This window comes from Bufo gargarizans, chromosome 3 (genome assembly GCF_014858855.1).
Source record: "Bufo gargarizans isolate SCDJY-AF-19 chromosome 3, ASM1485885v1, whole genome shotgun sequence".
Lineage (NCBI taxonomy): Eukaryota > Metazoa > Chordata > Amphibia > Anura > Bufonidae > Bufo > Bufo gargarizans.
Window position 1 is genome coordinate 35,257,658 of NC_058082.1, and position 13,370 is coordinate 35,271,027.

Sequence of the window (13,370 nt, forward strand, 5' to 3'; positions counted from 1 at the left end):
TACCGGAAGATTTATAACCAAATACAGCCATATGGTGCCTAAATAATACCCGTATACAGTATTCCATATATTGCTCACATAACACTGCCATATACAGTATTTCCTACAAAATACAGCAGTTCAGAGCCCAAATACAACTGCTCTTCGATATCCAAATATTACCACCATATCACGCCTAAATGCACATACACACCTGAATGTGCAGGAGGTGAAAGCAGTCAAAAATGAAAATGAAAAAACTAAAACTGAAATGCAAATACTTTTTTGACATTTCACTTGCCACCCACGTCTGATAATTTCATGCTAGCATTAAAAATAAAGTGAAATAATTTCAATTTGCAATTAGTTTTCCACTCAAGCATGGATAATATGAAATAAAGATGAAATTAAAAGTAAACAAGCCTTTTGTCATCTAATTTTCATTTATGTCATTTAACTATTTTTACTCATACCAGTATTTTATGGTCAAATTAAAATACAAAATGGATAAATGTGTAAAGGAAAGTGGGTGTGAACCGACTGTGCCAACTAACCAGTTTGACTTAGAGCTAAACCTAACGGCGTTGTCCTGGTGGTTCCCTGGTATTGAACCCTGTACCGGTATCTGGTCTTTGCTGCAATGAAAAAACCAGGCCGCTACCTCCTGGAGTAGTCCTGGTGTAGTTGACAGCCGATCCACAAAGGTCAGAGACATTGGTGCAAAGCAACAAGGACTCAGGCAGCAGGTATAGCCTTGAACAAAGTCCAAGGTCAGGGCAGGCTGAGTATGTGTGTATTCTAGATAGCAGTTCCAAGGTCAGAGCAGGCGACAAGGAGTAGAATCTGTAGACAGCCAGGGTACAGTACACAGGTAATCAGACAAGAGATCACATCCTAAACAGTTCCTAGAAACTAGAAAACCTCAAAACTCAGGCAAGGAGGTTGATCCATAGCCTCGTTCAGGGGTCAGCAACCTTTGGAACTCTGGCTGTTCTGCAACTACAACTCCCAGCATGCTCCATTCATTTCTATGAGAGTTATGGAAAGAGCAGAGCAAGTATGCATGTTGGAAGTTGTAGTTTCACAACACCCGGAGTGCCGGAGGTTGCCTACCCCTGGCCTAGGTAAATAGAATGGCGGTTCAGCACCTTAATCAGCAGCTAGACAGACAGCAAGAAGAAGGGATTAACTTTGGCAGTGCTGAAAGGAGGTTCACTGAGCATTGGTTCCAATACACACAGACGGAGAGGAACAATGCATGCACCTGTTTGGAACAGAAGGACAGTGGCGAGCACGGAGCGCCAGTGTGACAGTACCCCTCAACCCCCCTTTACTCCCTCTCTTCTTATAGCCGGATTGTGCCAGGAATTTTTTCAGGATGACTGGAGCATTAATGTTCTCTGCGGGTTCTCAAGACCTTTCCTCAGGACCAAAACCCTTCCAATCCACAAGAAAAAAGATATTGTCCCTGACCTTCTTTATATCCAATATATTGCTGATCCCAAGTTCATCTTCAGCACCAACAGGAACAGTAACGGAAGACTTGGAGAAGCGGTTTAACACCAGGGGTCTGAGAAGAGACTCATGAAAGGAATTAGAAATGCAGTGAAATGCTTGGCTGAAGTAAAGAAACAAATAGTTCTCTAGAATCTGATTAGTTCTCTCCACTTGCCCGTTAGACTGTGAATGATATGCAGAGGAGAAATCCAGATTCACTTTTAACAACTTGCATAGGGGCCTCGAGAATTTAGAATTAAATTGTACTCCTCTATCAGAAATTATAGACATTTATTAAGACCAGCTGGTCTTAATCCCTCTGCTCTGCTGGTGGATGTGCCAAAGTTATATAGAAGCGCAGACCACATGCTTTAATGTATGCCAGCTCCCTTGCTGGCATAGGTTAAGGCCATGGTGTGGAAAATTATGAATGACACGGGCCAGGCGCCCTCTTCCCCGCCCAGGACACCCACCCCTTCACTTCGCAAAAATGTCGTGAGCGGTGTAAGATCACATATTACATCAGAGGGTAGTCCACACAAGGGAATCAAGTGTGCCATCTTTGAAAAGTGATCTACCACTACCTAGATCATGGTACAGCCAGAGGAGCGAGGAAGATCCGTAATAAAGTCCATCTCAATGTGTTGCCATTAGGCATCAGGTACAAGCAAAGGAAGAAGTAGACCGGCTGACCTCTACCTGAAAGATTCTAGATCTTTTGAACATCTAGATGGAGAGATGGCTACCATTAGTGCCTAATAATTAATTGAAAGATCTTACACCCCCAGAATGCCCTGCATCCATGATTCCAGAGAAGAACCCTTTTATTTCTGCCCAATGGAACATAAGTCTTTCCAGGAGGAATGTTTCTAACCTGTACAGAAGCACCAGAAGTACAGGTTGGATCTATTATATGTTATGGAGGCTCTTCCCGGTCTGTGGAGTCACAGGATCTGGATAAGGCATCAGCCTCAATGTTCTTATCTACATAATAGAAGTGTAACTGGAAAGTAAAGTGGGCAACCAATTAGGACCAATGTGCTTGATGGGGATTGAGTCTCTGAGCTGATTAAAGATTTGTCAAATTTTGATGATCGGCGTAAATGATGATAGGGTCATTGGCACCCTCAAGCAAATGGTGCCACTCCCCCAAAGCCAATTTAATGGCTGGTAATTCTCTGTTCCCAATTGAGTGGTTATTAGTGTTGTGCGAGCATGCTTGGCCGAACACCATTTTGACTTGCTCAAGTCTCCTACGCAGCCAATAAACGTGCGCGGTGGTACTGGCACTCACTGTAATGCAGTAGTCATGTATAGCACTGTATAGCACCTGGTGACACGTGGTTCGGTGGCTCAGTCTTAGTCAGGGAGAGCTGCAGCAGAAGGGACAGATAGTGTAGGGACAGGAATAGTTTTTTTTTTTCAGGCAGGGTTTAGTGTTGAAAGGTGTTAGAGAGCCAAAAGTCCTTTTAAGGACTATTGTTTTATCTGGCTGCAATATATATTATTAGCGCAACCTGCGCTAAATTGCATGCAATTGTTTGGCCGCTGCTGACAGTGACACAACCTCTGCTTCATCTGTGTTACATTTGCGCATCCTAAATATCTGTGACATTCAGTGCAATTGTTTGGCCGCTGCTGACAGCGACATTACCTGCACTACATCTCCTGTATAACGTTTGCACATCCTAAATATCTGTGACATTCAGTGAAATTTTTTATTAGCCGCTGGTGACAGCGACATTACCTACGGTACATCTCCTGTATAACGTTTGCGCATACTAAACATCTGTGACATTCAGTGTAATTTATTTGCGCATACACTTACAAAACCTGCGCTACTGTACGTGTGACATACTTGCAAGCATATATACCATTTAATATGCTCAAGGCGAGCAGTAAGGGACGGGGAAGTGGCCGTGCTGCTGATGGTGCACGCAGAGGCCGTGGCCCTGAGCGCGGTGAAACTGTGCCTGCTGCCAGAACACAAGAAACACACTCATCAACGATACCTAGATTCATGTCCCAGTTTGCAGGGCGGCACAGGACACTACTCTCGAAGTCAGACCAGTGCGACCAGTTGGTCATTTGGATTGCAGCAGATAATGCTTCCAGTCGGGTAAGCACCACCCCGTCTTCCACAAAGTCCAGTCTCAGTAGCCAAGAGTCTGGTCAACAGAATCCTCACCCTGATCCTCCTTCCTCCTACCATGGAAAGTCAAACAAGTGATCCCACACTCAGATATTCCAAGGAGCTCTTTTCATAGTCATTCCTTGATTTGGGCCTCTCGCCAAGCCCGCTTGAAGTGGGACATGAGGAGATCTTGTGCACTGATTCCCAAACTCTTGAGCATCCACAGTCAGAAGAAGATGACGGTGGGGAACGGTAATTAGTGTTTCACGAGGTGGATGGTGATGAGACACAGTTGCCAATAAGTTAACAGCAATTAGTGTCTCAAGAGGTTGATGATGAGGATGAGACACAGTTGTCAATAAGTGAGGTTCCTGTTAGGTCCGCAAGTCAGGAGGATGACCAGAGTGAAGAAGTGGAAGAGAAGGAGGTGGACATTGAAATTACTTACCCAACCTGGGAAGATGGCAAGCTGAGCGAGGACAGCAGTACAGAGGGGGGGGGGGGGGGGGTTCCGCAGCACCGCAACAGGCTGGAAGAGGCAGTGGGGTGGCAAAATGGAGAAGGCGGGCCACACCAAACAGGCCCACAATTGTTCCCCGGAGCAAACCCCTTGTGGCAATCATCCCTTGCCAACGGGTAGGTGTTCCGCAGTCTGGCGCTTTTTGGAGGAAAGTGCGGCCGAAAAAAGAATTGTCATTTGCAACCTGTGCCATACCAAAATGAGCAGGAGCGTGAACACTAGCAACCTCACCACCATCAGCATGATCCGCCACATGGCTTCAAAGCACCCTAATAGGTGGGCCAAACGCCTGGGTCGACAATCAGTGTCTGCGGGTCACACCACTGCCTCCTCTTCCCCTGTGTTAAGTGCTGGCCAATCCCCTGTCCAAGATGCAGGCACGGATGCCTGCCGCCATGCACCTGGACCTTCGCAAGCACCATCAGCTAGCACATCCACTTCTGTGTCCCAGCGCAGCGTACAGATGTCCATACCTCAGGCCTTTGAACGAAAGCGCAAATACCCAGCCGCTCACCCACAGACCATAGCACTAAATGCGCACCTTTCCAAATTGCTGGCTTTAGACTTGTGGACAAGCCTGATGTCAGCGGCCGTCCCTCATTACTCAGTCCCCAGCCGCCACTATTTTTCCCGGTGTGTCGTCCCCGCCTTACACCTGCATGTGTCCCGTAACATCACCCATGCCCTGACCAACACAGCTATTGGGAAGGTCCACTTAACGACTGACACATGGACAAGTGCTTTTGGCCAGGGACGCTACATTTCCCTGATAGCACACTGGGTGAAAGTTGTGGAGGCCGGGAGGCCAATTTGCCTGAGCTACTGGTGAAAGGGCGTCGCGTGTGTGCCCATTTCCGCTGCAGCAGCTCTTGCAATTGCCAGTTCAGCGACTGTTGTGCGACGTGAGCACGAGCTGGAACTCCACATTCCACAAGTTGGCCAGGCTTTGTGAGCAGCAGAGGGCAGAAGTGGAATGCCAGCTGCAACATGGTCGTCGCCTTTCCAGTCAGCTTCCGCTCTTCACAAGCGATGAGTGGGCATGGATGTCTGACCTCTGTGAGGTTTTACGCAACTTTGAGGAATCAACACAGATGGTGAGCGGCGATGCAGCTATTATCAGCGTAACCATCCCACTTCTGTGTCTACTCAAATGCTTGTGGCTCACAATGAAGGCGGACGCTTTGCATGTGGAAGAGGTGGAAATGGAAGACATTACACAGGGTGATAGCCAGACCACCCTCCGTTCGTCTTCTCAGCGCAAATTGGATGATGAGGAGGAGGAGGAGCAGGAGACGGTTGCCTCCCCCACAGAGGGTAATACCCATAGCAGGTTTATTCCATCTGTTTAGCGTGGATGGGTCGAAGAGGAGGATGAGGATGAGTAGATTGAGAGTTATCCTCCTGATGAGGACAGCGAAGTCTTGTTTGGTGTGACTCTTGCACACATGGCTGAATTTATGTTAGGCTGCCTTTCCTGTGACCCTCACGTTATACGCATTTTGGCTAACAACAATTACTAGTTCTTCACCCTTCTCGAAAACTTCTCATCTCTCATTCTTGTGGTGGAGAATACTAGCAAAACAGTGCAATACCAGAAGGTCCTTGTGGAAAATTGCTCCAAAAATTTCCAACTGACAACGCTGGCGGCAGAGTACGTAGTTCCTTTTGCAACCGAGGAGGGGAGGGGAACACACAGCAGTTCCAACAGAGTCATGGAAACACTTTCCAAGGCCTGGGACACTTTCATGACACCCCGCCAGCACCCTCACCCTGATGCGCGGCCTAGAGTCACAAGGAGGGAAAAGTTTTGGAAGATGGTGAAGGAGTACGTAGCAGACAGTGTCAGCGTCCTCAGTGATCCCTCTGTGCCTTACAACTATTGGGTGTCCAAGCTGGACACGTGGCACGAACTGGCGCTCTACGCCTTGGAGGTGCTGCCCTGCCACCAGCGTTTTGTCAGAGCTGGTATTTAGTGCTGCTGGGGGCATAATAACTGATAAGCACATCCGCCCGTCGACTGAAAATGCTGGCAGGTTGACTCTTATCAAAATAAACAAGGCCTGGATTGCCCCTGACTTCTCGACTCCACCAGAGGAATGCGGCTGAACATAAAGGCACTTTAAATGTGGCTTTTATGGTGTTTTGAATACACTGTATTCTCATGCACCCCTTCCACCACTAAAAAAAGGGTATATGGTTAAATTTTTATTTTCTCGTCCTCCTCCATCATATCAACATGCTTATTAGGCTGCCCTCGCCCATAATGTTTTAGATGGTCAGATCAGCAGCAGACCCTCACCCCTAATGTTTTAGATGGTCAGATCAGCAGCAGGCCCTCGCCCCTAATGTTTTAGATGGTCAGATCAGCAGCAGGCCCTCACCCCTAATGTTTTAGAGGGTCAGCTCAGCAGCAGACCCTCACCACTAATGTTTTAGATGGTCAGATCAGCATCAGGCCCGCACCCCTAATGTTTTAAAGGGTCACCAGCAGGCCCTTGCTCCTAATGTTTTTGAGGGTCACCAGCAGGCCATCAATCATAATTTTTCAAGGGTGTGTATGATGCCCTACTTTATGTGTAATAAATGGTGTATTGGAGTGCCGGTTCCTTGTAATTTTTGGCAGCCCTTTCACTTAGTGCATAGGCTTTATGAGTGTAGGTGCAGTGACCAGGAATGGGTACACTGATGCCACTTATGCAGTGGGCCAGGATACTGGTGGATAATAGTCTGTATTTGTTTTTGACGCCAATTGCAGCGTGCGCAGGGTACTACCACAGGGCCCTTCCAAGGTGTTATAACGCACGTCCCAGATTAGGAATGCCAGAGTGGTGTAATGGCCTATAATGTCTCTATAAGGTGGTGATAATTGTGTCAACGGTGTCTCCTACCTGGGTACAGCTGGACTCCTGGCTCACTTGCAATAGATTTGAGTGTAGTGATAGTAGGAGTAATAGAGGATATTTGCAGCAGAAATTATGTCCAGACCTTTAGATGAAGTTCAAATGTTTCTTTACTGAAGATAACTTGCATCCAAGCAGTATACAGCTTTGGTCTCTGTTCCCAGCAGGTTTTGTCAATCATTGGCAGGAATACATACTTCTGCTTTATGTGAGTTTGCAGAATAAGTCGTCTTCTTGGTAGCTCTGTAACTGTGGCAGGAATTAATCTTCTGCACCTTTCTATAACTTCTGCTTTGTGGGGACAGACTAGCTGAGGAGGAATGGCTTCTCCTAGGTCTCTGGACTTAACTCACAGATGATTTCTCAGGAGATGCTTTCTTCCTCGAACTCTGGAGGTTGTCTGTGGTTCTCTGCTTTTTTTCATCCAGCTGAGCTGATGTTGCTCAGGCTGGGTATATGATCAGGTCTCAGCCGAGACAAGATCCTTGCTGTCTTCCCTAAGTAGGGGATCTCCTACACACACTTTCTCTGGTTACTAGAAAACCTCAAAACTCAGGCAAGGAGGTGGTTCATATGTTTATAATTCCAATAAGGGACACCCTATGTTCAGTCTGGTGCTGATTAACATCTATTTACATTTTGAGCCCAACCTACTAACTAAGGCTACTTTCACACCTGCGTTAGGTGCGGATCCGTCTGGTATCTGCACAGAAGGAGCCGCACCTATAATGCAAACAATTGCATCCGTTCAGAACGGATCCGTTTGCATTATTCTTAAAAAAAAAAAGTCTAAGCCAAAACGGATCCGTCCTGACTTACATTGAAAGTCAATGGGGGACAGATCCATTTTCAACTGCACCATATTGTGTCAGTGAAAACGGATCCGTCCACATTGACTTACATTGTAAGTCAGGACGGATTTGTTTGGCTCTGCATCGCCAGGTGGACACAAAAACGCTGCAAGCAGCGTTCTGGTGTCCGCATCCAGAGCGGAATGGAGGCTGAACGGAGACAAACTGATGCATTCTGAACGGATCCTTATCCATTCAGAATGCATTGGGGCTGAACTGATCCGTTTTGAACCGTTTGTGAGATCTCTGAAACTGATCTCACAAATGGAATTCGAAACGCCAGTGTGAAAGTAGCCTAACATCTATTTGAACAAGGAACAACTTGAGAATTAAAATAAAAAAAAACATAACATGGAAATGAAAAAATGTAAAGTGAAAATTAAATAAGCAGAAGTCGGCACTTTTCATTTTAATTTGACTTCAGGGATAAAAAATGAATCGTAAATTGTCGCTTTGCCTTTCATTTATCTATTTTACATTTTAATTTTTAATTTCACCTTAAAATACCAGTATGGATAAAGATAATTAAATGAAAAAGATGAAAAATAAATGACAAAAGTCTTGATTCTTTCATTTTATTTTTGTCACATATCACCCATGCTTGAGTGGAAAGTTTAATTGCAAATGAAATTTTTTCATTTTATTTTTAATTCTAAGGCGATTCGAGGGTCTTCCAACTCATCCTAGCAGATGTTGGGGAAGAGAAGGATTGGGTAGTTGGAACCCAAATTTTAAACATGCTGACAAATGTTATTCCTGTTTCTTTCCAGGCTCCATTGCCTAAAGGGGGCCCAAATACTCTTTTACCACATAGGAAGACAAGTGTTATAATTTTAACATGGTGGGGGCCCAAGGAGCTTTAGGGTACCATACAGGTGGCAGCTGTCTCCATTGAACACTGGGGTTCTTCATCCTGGGAGTATCTTTATTCTATTCTCTTTGTCACCTCCTAAACTTTGGCTCCTTCCACATCTGCATTTTTAATTCACTGTATCTGCCATAGCTGGATAGTGCCATGCACCGCTAGATCCCCACTGACTACAGCGGGATCCGATACGGGATATGGTGAAATTCAGCCACCTGTTCCTCTGCCATAAAAGCCTTCTGGATGAAAAAACGCAGATGTGAAAGTAGCCTTTGTATAACCTTGCTGAATGAAAAATGTTCTGAACACATTTCTGGTCTGACAATGGGCAGACAAGAATATGGATGAGAAGAGTCAAGAGAATGTTCTACATAACTGGAGATACCTAAAATGAAAGCAATGATGTGGAGACTTCTAATTTTATATGGATGCAAATAGTTTTTATTGTGCCTGTGATCAGGGCTGGCCTCACATTAGATGGCACCCTGTGCAGGGTGTCTTTAAGCTGCCCCACCACCACCACCTTTCAACTACCATAGGGTTTGGAAATCAGTTAGCAAATAAAGCGATGCCATTTAGTTTACTTAATTCAAGAATTACAGAAGCACCGGAGGGCGGAGGCTGCATGTCATGTATATTCACTGTACTCCTTGCTGCAGGCTACAAATAACTTCACATTGTGGTCGTGGCAACCAGGTACGTACCTGACCCTACCTGGGATACCCTAACCCTAAGCGGTCAGAGTTGTGCCGCAACCGCGTCGTGGAGGGACGCCTGAAGGAGGGCATCCCCTTTGAGAGTAACAGGTAAAAAGGGGTGGGTGGGAGGGAGAACTCTGCACGTCGTACACATGTGGGAGGGCGCCGGCCGTTGAAGTAGGCAGCCAAGCCCCTCCCACAAATACAGGCCAATGAATCGGCCTTACACTTGTGGTCGTGGCAACCAGGTACGTACCTGACCCTACCTGGGATACCCTAACCCTAAGCGGTCAGAGTTGTGCCGCAACCGCGTCGTGGAGGGACGCCTGAAAGAGGGCAAAAGACATACTGATAGGCAGAAGTAATTTATTGCGACGTTATTACAAAGCCAGGTTCTGAAAAGCTGCTGACATTTCAGTTTCGGGGTGAGGTATATAACGGGTGAAACATGACGAGTGCCAACGCCCTAACTTCTGAATAACATGTGCTGGCACTCGATTTTTGGATGCCGCGGACGCAGCACCTATGCGGAATGAATGTCCTGAAATAGTGGTGGGGTCACAGCCCAGGCTGGCCACCAGTGACCTAACATGGGATACGAACTGGTGGGTGGTGAGTGGAACCACCCCGAAGGGCAACAGTGGACTGTTTGGCCCGGACCCTGACAAGGCAGACCGTAGCTGACGGAGCACCGTGACGGGGCACCATTGGTGTGACGTGGGAAAGAAGGATACCGGGACAGGGGGGCCCACCTGGGAGGTTTTGGACGTCTTGAGCAGTAGTGTGAACCCTTCGGTGTTCTGGACCAGCTGGCTGACCGTGAGGAACTTGCTACTGCCAGAAGAACAAGTGAACTCCCCAGGCCTCAGAAAGCCGTAGAAGGCTAGATAGATGGCGGATTTGAGTACCAAGCTGGGCAAAACCCCGAAAGGATTACTGTCCAGGACGTCGGATAGTCTACGGAAAAGGGGGCCGGTGACCGCTTGCCTGCGCACTTGGCCTTGAGGTCCGCATTTGCTCAAACCCTTGAGTGCGGCTTTGACAGCATGCATGGTGAACACTGACGGTCGTTCGGGATGACTAACAGAGAGGAAATGTTGCACTCCCGCCAGGTACGACCTCACCGTACTGTGGGAGAGCTTGTGCACTGAGTGGCAGTAGCCAATGAACGCCAGGATGTGCTCTGGAAAACTGGATTCCCCCTGAGGACATTCCCCTCGGAACCTGCAGAACGTCTTCCACCCGGTGTGGTATGCTCTGGTTGTGTTGGGCGAGAGAGAATTGTGAATCAAAGCGTGGGCCGTCTCAAGGTGGTCGGTTACGCTAGTATTAAGGACTCGTGAGGAGGAACGGTGGCGCCTGTCGCATCTGCCTCTGGCATGATCTGTAAGAAACGGGAGAAGTTAGCCCTCGATAAGGCGTCAGCAGCCAAGTTTTGCGCACCTGGCACATGCGCACTATGAACATGGAAATGGTGACGTAGGGAGAGCTGTACTAACCGTCTGAGGAAACACATGACGTGGCTTGATTTTGACAACCCACTGTTTACGATGTCTACCACAGCTGCATTGTCAGTCACAAACAGGACAGACCGATTCGCCCAAAGACTGCCCCATATGTGGGCGGCTACCACAATGGGGTACAGCTCGAACAGTGCCGAGGTTTGGAGGAACCCCGGGATTAGTTCCACCTCGGCAGGCCATCCGTCTGCAACCCAGTGGGTGCCAAAAATTGCGGCAAACCCTGTGCTGGCCGCCGCGTCTGAGAAGACTATGGGGGACTGACTCGACAGCTCGGGAACGAATAGGGACACCCCGTTCCACCGGCCCAGAAAATGGTCCCACATACGTAGATCCGCTAAGGCCTGACTGTCCAGATGCACTGGGCTGTCCTGCTCCGGGGCGGTGCTTAAAGGGGTTGTCCAGGTTCAGAGCTGAACCCGGACATACCCTTATTTTCACCCCGGCAGCCCCCCTGAGCCTAGCATCGGAGCATCTCATGCTCCGATGCGCTCCAGTGCCCTGCGCTAGATCGCGCAGGGCACGGGCTCTTGTGTTTTCAATAACACACTGCCGGGCGGTAACTTCCGCCCAGCAGTGTGTTCGGTGACGTCACCGGCCCTGAGGGGCGGGCTTTAGCTCTGCCCTAGCCGTTTTACTGGCTAGGGCAGAGCCAAATCCCGCCCATCAGTGCCGGTGACGTCACCGGGGTTCCTGTCGGCCCCATAGAGAGCCCCGGTACGTCACCGGAACTCAGAAAAATGCCTTTGCCCTGTGCAATTTAGCGCAGGGCAAAGGAGAGCATCGGAGCATGAACTGCTCCGATGCTCATGTCAGGGGGGCTGCCTGGGTGAAAATGGAGGGCTGTCCAGGTTCAGCTCTGAACCTGGACAACCCCTTTAAGAGCGCCAGCAGGCGGGATATGAACGTTCTGCCCTGCGGAATGATGCGCATGGCAAAATTTAACATGCCCAGTAGAGACTGAAGATCAGTCTTAGTGACCACGGATGTGACTGAAAACCTGTGGATGACTTCTCTGATTCTCGTTAGCTTGTCCGCAGGTAACCTAGCTAACATGTGCTGGGAGTCTAACTCGATGCCCAGAAAGGTGATCACTGTGGACGGGCCCTCTACTTTCTTGGGGGAAACTGGTACCCCCAACTGGGAAAAACACCTTAGCAGCTTCCCCAACTCCAGGGGAATTGCCCCTGGCCTCTCAATCAGTAGGAAGTCATCTAAGTAGTGGATGACGAATTCACAGCGGACCTTGTGTACCAAAACCCAGTGGAGGGCCTGAGCCAACTGATCGAAGAGCCACGGGCTGCTCTTGGAACCGAAGGTGAGTTTTGTAGCGAAATAATACAGGCCTCTCCACCTGATACCGTGCCATTGCCAGAGTGCTGGCATGATGGGGAGCAATTTAAAGGCATCCGATATGTCGGCTTTGGACAACATGGACCCGGGACCTGTCTTCATGATGATGGCGATAGCCTGGTCTATAGAAGAATATCTCATGCCAACTTCTTCCGAAGGAATGAGGGAGTTGAGGCTGGGGACCTGGGAGCCATGTGGGGCAGACAAGTCAATGATGAGTCTCTCCTTCTTGCTGAACTTGCCTGTGACTACCCCCACAGGACTGACTCTCCACCGTTGAAAGGGGGGCACTCCGAAAGGACCGATTAAGAACCCTTTGTCTAACTCGGCCTCTATGAGTATGTCTACGGAGCCAGGATTCCTTTCGGCTGACTGAAGGTTCCTGCACTCGTATGTGACCTCTGGAGTCGTGATTAACCCCGTATGGAAACCCTCATGAAACCCTGATACCAGGAACTGCACAAACCCTGGATTGTGGTGACCTCGCAATTGTTCCTGTAAACAACTAGTATTGACCACGCTCATGTAATTCTTCACCGATTTTAATGAGCAAGCTACTCGGGGGTGGGCCCTGAAACAGTTGGTACAGATATGTAACAAACGGCATTGCCCGAAATTACAAGATGCGTAATTAAAATTGTTACATATCTGGGCCCTACCTAACTGGACGATGGGTCGTCCTAGCTTATCTACAGAACTGGGGGGTCTGAAGACGTCGAGTGGTCCAGCTGAAGAGCCGGAGGGGTATGATGCCGTGCTGACAGCTGATTTATGGCACCACTCTACAGAGTGGAAGATAGACTGACAGGCAGAACAGGAGGGAGCTTTCAGGCCTGCAAAGTGTCTGCAGAATAACTCGGTGTCCAAGATGGACCAGTCTGTGACATGTTGGAATTGGGACAGGGCCGCTGCTGCTTTGGCTGAAAATGAACAGTGATAATCGTAGAATGCATTCCCACCATACCTATGACCCAATTCTGTGACCCGAAAGAGGTACAGGTCTAGTTCCTCCCTCCTGTCCGGCCTGGCAGTACATATAACGTCCCTGAAAAG